This window comes from Glycine soja, chromosome 5 (genome assembly GCF_004193775.1).
Source record: "Glycine soja cultivar W05 chromosome 5, ASM419377v2, whole genome shotgun sequence".
In the NCBI taxonomy this organism is placed as follows: Eukaryota; Viridiplantae; Streptophyta; class Magnoliopsida; order Fabales; family Fabaceae; genus Glycine; species Glycine soja.
In genome coordinates, this window is record NC_041006.1 from 28,504,929 (window position 1) to 28,516,931 (window position 12,003).

Below are 12,003 nucleotides of genomic sequence, written 5' to 3' on the forward strand. Positions count from 1 at the left end.
TGGTGAAATTGTGAAATACAAAATATGACTAGTTGCTCAAGGATTTTCATAAAGACCCAATATTGATGTTAAGGAGACATGTTCACCTGTAGCGGATGCAAGTATTTTTCAATATTTAGTTATTATGGTTGTTCATGAAGGACTCAATTTACATATAATAGATGTTGTTACAACCAATTTGTATGACTTTATGGAAAAATACATTTATATGAAAACTCGTCAAAGAATTTAATTTGCCCAATAGTGCAAGTTCTAGAGAAGATTACTCAACCAAATTGAATAAGTCTTTTTTATTGATTAAACCACCAGGATGCATGTAGCATAATAATTTTAATGAGTATTTCTTAAAAAAATGGTACAGAAAGGATATCACTTGTCCTTGAAAAATTCTGAAAATGGATTTTTCATAAATATCATTGGAACTCCTGAAGAGCTTCCAAAAAATTTATAGATTGCTTAGAGAAAAAAGTTTGAGATGAAATATCTATGAAGGACAAAATTTTGTTGAGGATTACAAAGATGCTTAAAAGGTTCTATATATAGAGAGAGGTTTATTTCCTCTTCTAAGATTATGATGCTAGGTTTATATATTGAGGTTCTTAAGATGAGAAGAATTACCCAACCTGAAGAGGGAGGTCACCACCCTAGGTGAGAAAGAGGGGTCATGTTGAGGAAAGGTTTACCAATTTGTCCAGCTTGTCCTAAAAATTTGTTGTGAAAAAATCGTGGATGTAAGAGTGAGGGCCCAAACCATGTTAAACAAACTTATGATTTTTTTTCTATTTCGTTTATGGTGTTATCTCTTGTTCTTGATTGTGTAATTTTTTAGTAATAAAGATATAAATCTGTCCCCCCCCCCCCCCCCAACAATTGGTATCAGAGCTGAATAATCTTATGCCCCGATGACCAAGGAGAGAAGAGTATTGAAGAAGCTCAAAGCTGATGGTGAATCTATGTGGGTCCTTGTGTCGCAAGTTTATTTGACGATGTGATACTCAAGTGGCGTGTTCTAATGGAGCTAGTTGGCAAAGTCCAGAAGTGTCACCATTTAGTACTCATAGAGCATATTTGGAAACTTATCAGATTTTGTGCAAGCAAAGTGAAAGCGTGATGAGCATCCAAAAATATTGAAGATGAAATTAAATTTTAATTAAGGAAAGAATTGTTAGGAAACAATTCAAATTTGTAATTTCAAATCTCTAGGATATTGTTTAGATTTAAACAATAATATTATTTTATTTCTAGGATGTTGTTTAGAATTAAAGATATCTTATGTAAATTAGAGATTTGTTTCCTCTTCTAAGATTATGATGTTAAGTTTATATATAAAGGTTCTTAAGATGAGAAGAATTACTCAATTTGAAGAGGAGGTCACCACCCTAGGTGAGATAAGGGGGTCATGTTGAAGGAAGATTTATAAGTTTGTTCAACTTATCATGAAAAGTAGTTGTGTGGAGATTTTGGATGTAGGGGTGAGGGCTCAACCCACGTTAAACAAATTTTTGATTTTTTTTTTATTTCGTTTACGATGCTATCTCTTGTTCTTTATTGTGTGATTTTTGAATATTAAAGATATGAATGCGTTTTTCTTCCAACACTTTTCTTATTTATATTTATCTTTTGTAACTTTTCCAATTATTTTTTGTACCTATAAATAGGTTACTCGTATTAGAAAGATTACACACATTTTTTATTCTCTCTAAACTCTTGTATTCTTTTTTTACTTATATATATATATATATATATATATATATATATATATATATATATATATATATATATATATATATATATATATATATATATATATATATATATATAACTTCAATTTTCCTGCTCTTTTAAGGATAAGAGATTAATTTTATATAGTTTGCCATCCTAAAAAGAAAATATTTTCCTGCTCATAATTTTAAGGCTAAAATAGTCATTTTAATTTTCCTATTCTTTTTAAAGATAAAAATGTAATTTAAGAAGTATTTTATATTTAAAAATGTTATATTTTGTATTTAAAAACATTTTATTTTTTTATTTAAAATGTCATATTAAATTGAAATAAATAATAAATTAAATAAATAAACATGATATGTAAAATTTATATTTTATATTTTACATTTCCGGTCTGTAATTAAATAGATAATAATTTATACTAAAAAACATTTTTTAAAATAAAAGTTTAATGCTTATTGTATTATTTTTTACAAATATCAGAAATTTTTTGTATTTAAAAATTGCATACCTTTGTTTTATCTTTCTATCAAAAAAATTAATTTAAAAACCAGACCAATCTTTATTTATATTAATAATTGATAATTAAATACTACTTTTATTTTTTATAAAAATGATATACTAATAATTTTAAATATCAGAGTTTAATAAAGGAAAGTAATAAATATATTTTCAATTATCAGTCATGCATAATTAATTAATAATATAAAAGGAAATTAAAAGCAAATATATTTTCAATTGTGTTTCTTAATCAAAATAAACAAATTAGCATTTATGTATTCAATCATAAATTTTAAAAACAAATTAAAAGCAAATTAATAAATATAATATTAATATATTATTTGAATCGGTGAATAATTTATTATGAATTACCCACCACTCATTTCAAGTTAGTTTTTCCCATTTATCATTTTCTCTCTAAATTTCAATATCTTCTACCTCCTTTCTCTTTGAACTTTCTTCATCTAAATCTGCACCTTCTTTTTTATCTCACTAAAGCATACTAATTTTATTTTCTTCTATGTGCATATACATATTTGAGTTGGGAAAGTGGATTCTAGGAAATTTAATGATATTTTTTTCTCCTTTCTCTTGATGGGTTTTCCTTACATGAATTTACTTTTATTTATCTCACAAAAGGATACTTTTTTTTGTGTGCGTAGATACATATTTAAATTGAGAAAGAAGATTCTTAGATGGTGAAAGAAATTGAATAACCACCTTTATTTTTGAAATTAAGTAACTACCCTTATATCTTAGATGTATTTTTTTCTTTTTCAGATAATCAATGTTACATATCCTTCTCCAGGGGAAGCAAGTTGGTTCCATGGTTCCCCCTTGAAAGTTGAATATTGTTTACTAACTTCAAAAAAGAAAAAGAAAGTGAAGAGAATATTTTGATGCTTTGATCTAAATAGAGAAGGAAAAAGGTAGACAAAGAGAAAAAACCTTTTTTTTTAAAATATGTTTCTTTTTCTTCTTCATGTTTTTTTAGATATTTTTATATATTTCTTCTTATGTGTTCTTGTATTGGTAAAAAAAGAGAAAACTTTCTTTTTTCTTACATGCTTTAAGTCTTTTAAAATTATTTTTTTATGTGTTTGTTTTGATGATAAGTGATAACCTGATTACAATATTGATAGTTACATGCACGTTCATGTTGTAATAATATTATACTCAAAATTATCTTATTTTTTACGTTTTTTTTTCTTCAGCTATTTTTTTATCTCATCAACACTCTATTTCTTTTTCTTCATATTAATCAAAGTTATTTTTTAATGTATTTTGTTATTATAAATCATAAAAATTGAATTTGATTTTCAATATGAAATTCCTTTATCATTTTTGTGTGTCAAAATCCCTTAATCTACACTCTTTGTGCTAATTTCAATTTGAAATCATTTTTTTTCACAAAAAATACATATGTCTTTTTCTATCTTTATTTTGCTTATTGAAGTACCTGAAATACGCTAGAAAATGGTTGAATAGTGTGAAAGATAAAAACTTAGTCTTTCAAAAATTATTAAAAGTTTTTTTGAAACACGTATCAATGAATGAATGATTTTGTCTAAAGGGTTTGAAATTACTTTGTGCTTAAAAAATCAATTCACAAAACTTGGATATGATAGTGTAGAAGTGAATTATAGAAAAGAATCAATTATATAGAAGTAGTAATGAAAATACAAAGGTTTTTTAATGGTTCACCCAAATTCTCGTTCAAACCTTAAAGGGTTCCACTCATCAAATCTTTGATTACAACTAAGTATTCTCTATGTTACTTCTAGTTATAGTGAGTACTCTCTAAGCCACTCCTAACACTATACTTAATCTCTCCCTGAGATTAATACCCAAGTATTCTTTGTCACTAAGTCACTCATGTTTTTCACAAACAATATATGTTTGATAGAAAATATATTTTAATCACTCAAAAAGTGTTTACCCGATAAGCTTAAATACAATGAAACTCATTTACTTAGCAAAGCTAAAATTCACTCAAATCGCTCAAGTTTCTTTTGCCAATATAGACTTCAAAGCTTTGATCCATTAAGAGATCCCAGCTAGCCGTTGTCTAATAGCTTTAGCACTTTACACAAGGTCACTACTGTGCAGGGAGAGTGGGGACCACAAATGCTTTTTGTAGTATATCTCCAAAGAAGTACAGCTTGTCATGCTTAGAGCTGACTTTCATTTTAAGAATTGAAGGAAACGTCAATACCATAAAACAAAATAAATTAAGAATGTTAAGACAAAATAATTCAAATCTTCCCTTCTGTGCGCTATGACATGAGTTTCTTGTTGAGCCTATAATCGTTACTTTCTTGTGATTGTTTTCCGTTGAGTAATTATTCCATTGTTTTTGTATTACAAGCCAAGTGCAAAAGCATTTGTCTTTTTAGGGATGGACGTAGAAGTAGTATAGTCCGTTGACTGATACTTTGTTTATTATCCAGAGTCTTTCTGTTTATATTTTTATATTTGTATTTCATAGATATAAATATGAACATGTAGCTTAAACATGGAAGGTTAATACATAAAATTTATATTTTATTAACATCACAACCTTAAGGATTTAATTATTTGGTATAATCTAATGTGATTTGGATGTAGTTAGTCTTAACAGTTATATTTTCAATGAAAAAGTTCTAGCAATTTTTGAATTAGTGGTAAATTAAAATTTAAAAGATCTTTCATGTAGTTATTTTTATTTTATTTTTTTAATGAGTCAGTTGGTTGAATAATTGACTTTTTTTTAATAATAATTGAATTTCCTTGAAGTAAAGTAATAATAGATATTTTTTATATTTTTAATGATAATTGAATTTTCTTGAAGTTGTTAAGTATACAGAGAAATCAATTAGAGGGACAATAGTGAATTTGAGATCATGAATAATTGATTTTGTTTATGAAATGAATAATGAAATCTATAGATTATTAAACTTGATTTATATATTTTAATTAATTTGTTTTTGAGAGACTAGGTAAGTATATATAAGGTGAAAAGGGAGAGCCAAGTAAAACTAACTTTGTTAGATGCAGATGTACCTTTTTTATAACATGAATTCCTCAATAAAATGTATTTTTAAAATTATTTTACAAAAGTTGAAATATCAATTGACAATTTACATTAAATTATTAATATTAATTGACAATATATATTTGAATGATTCTTTAACATGATTATATGTTTTTCTTTTATAAATTTCAATAAATTTAGTTTTTTAGTAATACATGTCCTTAGTTTTCTCCAAATTAATTTAAAATTAAAATTTTTCATTAATATGTACAAACAAAATCGTCATTTGTTTTCATAAATTGCAAGGAAATTAAGAATCAGCCTAAAATATAATTATTGTTTGATCTTACACTGTAGGATGATTTTTATGATTACAAAGTGATTATAACGGTAGGTAAATAGTATATTTTTTTTAACTTTTGTCAATTTATGTATGTTTACACTTGCATAATGTTTTTAACATATTTTTTTTAAGTGTATATAATAATCAGAGTTTTTTATATTATTGCAATACGACATTGTGTAATGTACAAAATTAATCATATTGAATTATCATATTACCATACATATGAACTAACCTTAATGACCTACTTTTTAATTTACAGATCCAATTAAAGAATATAGTTTACAAATTCATTTATAAATTTTCAAATGGTTGAAAAACTTACAAAAAGGAATTTAATTCATTTTTTTCTATATAAATTAAAAAAAATCTAACTTCGTCAATATATTTAAAGGAATTAAATTTCAATTTTTGTGCAAGTGAATTACATATTAATGATGAAAATTATGAAAAATAAATTGAGTAAGTTATGAGATATATTAATGATAAAGTAAAGTGTAACATAATGAAACCAAAAGAAACAAGTTATCAAGTGTAAAATATGAAAAGTCAATTATTATGATTGACAAAATAAAACGTAATTTAGCTTCTTGAGATATGAAATTATATAAACATTTTCTTAATAGGTGTGTCATATTTATATAAACAAGTTATCAAGCAAAAAGAACAATAATTAACTTTATATATATATATATATATATATATATATATATATATATATATATATATATATTTTGCTGCTTTGTTTTTATAATTACAGTTAATTATTTACTTTGATTTAAAATTAAAAATGGTTATAAAAAAAATCGAACGACTATTTTAACTGATTTTATAGCATATAAGTTGATTACTGTTTTTTTTTTTCAAAAAATAAGTTAAATTAAGAATTTATTAAAGATTATTATTGACTCTCTCTAATATTAGAAATCCTTTGAAAAATCAACATAAAAAATTTGTAATAACTCTTTTTTTTTTTTGGCAATGACAACACATAAGAGTATTATTCTCTTGAACATGATTTTTTAAGGGTATTCTCTTTAATATGTTTTTGACTATGACAAACTAAAGATTTATGTCTTCATGTCATATTATTTTTATTAAAATATATTCATTTCTTTTTATTCTTTTAAAGTTTTATTTTTTTAATATAATAAAAATATTACTCTCCTTAGTTTGTTCCGTGCATATCACAAGAACATGCACTAGATATTTATATTTAAGTTTAACATGTACACTTTTATATGAGTAATGTTTGTATTTTTTATACAAAAACATCCTTCGATTTATTTAATTTGAAAGTATAAAAAATATTTTTTTAAACATTATATAATGTATTTATGTTATGATGACTCATATTTGTATTTATGTATCAGATGAGTAATTATACTTTAACAAATCCGTTGAGATTATTACTTTTTTTATAATCATTTGTTTTTTTTATGTCAAGAGACTCTAAGATATTTAAATTTAATGTATACTACTTTTATATAAATGATATTTACATTTCTTTTTATATCAAAACATACTTCATTTTTTAAATTTGAAAGTATAAAAAATTATAGGTTAAATTACTCATTTGGTCCTTATAGTTTCACTATTTTTTACCTTTTTGGTGCTTATAGTTTGAAAGTGATTTTTTGAGTTCCTATAGTTTATATTTTAATTCTCTTTTAGTCCTTATAGTTTTGAAAGTGATTTTTTTAGTCTTATAATTTGTATTTTAATTTTCTTTTATTCCCTATCATTTGAAAGTGGTCTTTTTAGTCTTTATACTTTATATTTTAATTCTTTTTTAGTCATTACCATCAAAATATGAGTAATATTATCAATTACAATTAACTACAAAAATATTAGCAAATAATTCATAACTAATTTATCGTAAGATAATTTGTAATAAAAAATAATTGATAATTTATAACTAATTTGTAGCTAATTATTTTTATATATATTTTTTCTAATAAGGACTAAAAGGTAATTAAACTACAAATTATATGGACTAAAAATATCACTTTCAAACTATAAGGACTAAAAGAGAATTAAAATACAAACTATAAGGACTAAAAAGAACACTTTTAAACTACTAGGACTATAAGAGAATTAAAATGTAAATTATAAGGACTAAAAAATCATTTTTAAACTATAATGACTAAAAATATAAGAATTATGAAACTATAAGAACCAAATGAATAATTTAACCAAAAATATATATTTTAAACAATTATATAATCTATTTATGTTGCACTAATCTGTATTTATATCTATCTTTTACACAAGTAATCATACTAGAGTAAATCCTTTGGGATGATTAATTTTTAATTTATAATCATCGATTTTTTATGTTTAGAAACTCTTGGATATTTATATTTAAATTTAATGCATATAACTTTTATATTAATGATGTTTACATTTCTTTTATATCAAAATATCCTTCACTTTTTTAATTTGAATATATAAAAATATATTTTAAACTATTATATATTCTATTTATGTTGTGTTAACAAATATTTATATTTATTTTTTGTACGGGTATTCATACAAGAGAAAATTCATTTGGGTGATTTTTTTATAATCATGAATTTTTTTTATATCAAGAGACTCTTAAATATTTATATTTAATTTTAGTCCATACAACTTTTATATTGATGATGTTTAAATTTGTTTTTATATCAAAACATTCTTTATTTTTTAAAATTTGAAAGTATAAAAAAACTCTACATTTTAAACAATTATATATTCCATTTATGTTTCACTAATCCATATTTATATTCGTGCACGGGTAATCATACTAGAGCAAATTTATTGAGATGATTATTTTTTTTATGATTATCATTTTTCTATGTTAAGAGACTCTTAAATATTTATATTTAAATTTAATGTATATAAATTTTATATTAATGATGTTTAATTTTATTTTATATGAAAATATCATTCATTTTAAAATTTGAAAGGATAAAACTTATAATGTTTAAACTATTATATATTCTATTTATGCTACGTTAATCCATATTTATATTTATTTAATTTACAAGTATTTATACTAGAGAAAATTCATTTAGGTAATCTTCTTTTATAATCATTGATTTTTTTTATGCCAATAGACTCTTAGATATTTATATTTATTTTAATGTATACAACTTTTATATAATGATGTTTAAATTTATTTTTATATCAAATATTTTTTTTTAATTTGATAGTATAAAAATTATATTTTTTAAATTATTCTAGATTCTATTTATATCACACTAATCCCCATTTATATTCATGCATTGCACACTAACCATATTAGAGCTAATTGATTGATTTGGGTGATCATTCTTTTCTTATAATCCTAAGTTTTTTGAAGTCAAGAAAGTATTATATTATATCCATGGATAGAAAAATCCTAAAAAATGTGGCAAAATTTTAGGTGTGCTCATGAAGTTTTGCTTTCAAGCATATAAATTTAAACATTAAATCATAGTGATAAAAACAAGTAAAAATTGTTATAGTTTTTAGCATATGTCTAAGCTCGGTCTTATAATTAAATAATTAATTAAAATTTAAATAAAAACACTCAAATTCTATTTTTAATCCGTGCGGGTAAAAGAAACTAGTTTTATTTAACAATAATTATCTTTTCAAATCAATTACTAACTTTTAATATCTTTTTTTTTATTTAAAAAAAACATCGAAAGATAGTTAATGTGTGTTTTTCCCTAGTAAATACTATGAAAGTAACGTGAAAATCCAACTGAGTTAGACTTATATGTATAAGTTTAAATAAATTTTTGTTTTTAATAATATATTTTAAAAAATTAAATATCTTTATTTTAAAATATATTTAAAGTGGCAATACATATCATAACACAATACAAGAATAAAATTGAAATTTAATAGAGTAGTATTTGTTCTACTCATATTTTCTATCTTCTTTCTACTCTTCGTCATCTTCTTGTTTTCTAGCCACTCTCTTGTCACTCTCCTCTTCTTTCTTCTATCCATGTTTCTCACCATGTCCTTGCTTTCTCGTTATTCTCTTCTCTTTACAAGTGATATTTCCTTATTCTTTCTTAATTATTTTTTTAGCTAAAGAAATAAAACTTGTTATTTTTAGCAAAGGTGATTGAACATGGTAGAGAGTTATGGTAGAGACTATTTTTAAGCGAAAAAAAATGTTGTATCCAATACATCCTTAATTTACCAACTATATCTATCTCAGTTTATTGAACATGGTAGAAAGCTATGGTAAACTCTTAGTACTTATCTCCGATTCCAAATATAATAGATAAAAAATATATATCTTAATTTTATAATAAGATAAAATAATAAAAAAACTCAATAACTTGTTTTTTAAAAATTAAAAAAGAAATTAATCTTCATCTAACTAGAAAATTGAGGAGGTGGTGTGATTAGTGTCAATGAAAAAAAGGAGGGTAAATACCCAAATTCATCTCTAAAGTATAATTCACTAACATGAGTCCTTGAAAGATGAAAAATTAATTTTTTATTCCTAAATGTGTAAAAATATCGACATATTAGTCCTACCGTTACTTTGGTATGTGAAGTCTAACATCTTTGTTGATGTGGCTACTGAGGACTAAATTGTAATAAGAAAAGAGTGTCACATGGGATGTTGACTTAATAAGAATAATTCTTCATCAAATTTTCGATGGGCTAATTTGTCATTTTCAAGCCACAAATCATATTCAAGTAAAATTCCTAAAATTTAGCACATTAGGTTGATTTTATCGTCTTCTTCAACTCACCCCACCATCTTCTTCAAATAGAACACCATCATGGACACCACTGTCCATTGTTGTTGGAGACATTTCTGATGACAACATTTCATTATTTTTTTTCTTCCTTGCCACCTCCACTCTCTTTGATGTTTGTCCCCTTTCAACGCCATTATTTTCTCCCTCTCTTGCATTGCCACCAGGTCCACCACCACCACCTCTCTCTCTCTCTTTCTCTTTTTCTCTCTCTCTTCTTTCTTCACCAACAATAAAAGCATAAACAAAAACAAACAAATACAAACATGAAATGCCCAAAAACATAAAACATAAAACACATCGCTTAGTTCTAGAGTTACAAATTACAAATCCAGGATCAAGGAGAATCGGAAAACCTAGATCTATTGCAAATCAACATAAAAACATAAAATCAAATATGTTTCAAATCAACATAAAAATCTAAAAAAACAAAACTCTTATATGTTGCAATAGTGGCACTTTGTAAATTGCCGCACCAGAGCTCCACCACTGTTGGAGTCATAGATCCATACTCAACACACATTTTCTCACCAATCTCAGATCTAAAAGAAACTCAGATCTATGGAAAAAAACTCAGCTCTGGAACCATGCAAGCATTGACGAACCCAAAATCCGACGAAGGCTTTGGCGCTAGAAGCAACATGTTGTAATTCTACACCGACAATGCCCTCAGCCTCAAGATCCCGCCTACGACTTGGTCCAGTGCTCTAAAAGAATAGGGATCAAAGCAAGTTCGGAAGAGCATGTGTAGAGGAACCTCATTGTCGTATGTGCTCATGAAGTCGAGATGCGAAGAGAGCTCGCTCTAGAACTTATGCTTTCCCTAGAACTCAAGCTCGCCTTACAGGGAGGCGGAGTCCATGAGCTTCACCACCATGGGCTCGCGCGACGAGGGTGCTGGAAAAAAAGTGTCATTGTATTCGATGATAGGGATAAGGAATAGGACAATAGTGTCATTGTATTCGACGACTTAGGAGAAGAGGTTTGAGGTTTATGAGAGGTGGGGTTGGTCCTATAGTTGAAAAACCTGGTTCACACTCGACCGATCGGGTCAGTCCAATCGGGACTTGGTGGCATAATCAGGCCAATTTGGCTATTGGACCGGCCATGCATTTGGCCCGAGATGACCTGATCAAACCTGACCATTTTTTAGTAAACCCAACGACCCAACTGGTTTTTAAAACCCATACTAGGCTTTTCATGTTAAAAAAAGCTCAAAAACAACATTGTTTTGAATCAACCCTAAAAAAAAACCTTAGTCTCAATCACTTCTCTTCTTCACACTCGACCCTTCTCTTCATCTTCATGCTCGTTGTCATGCCACCGCACCTCAAGTTGTCACGCCATCCACCACAAGCTCATCGCACGAAGCTCGTTGCGCCACTGCACCAGGTCTACGACTTGCCAGCTGCCGTCACACCTGAGTCCCATTTCTGGTGAGTTTTTTTTGCTTATGCACTTGGAATTTTAGGAAATTGAATTTAGGGAAGATCGTCGTGCCACTGCATTCAGGATTTTTTTTATTGCATCTTAGAGGCCGATTCTTTTGCCGCTTCTCTCTTTCCTTGTGGTTAGCTTCTCTTCTTCCTATTCTTTCAAATCTATCATCTTTCAACCATGCTCCATCTCGTACTACATGCATTAACCATCGTGCCTATCCCATTCTTCTT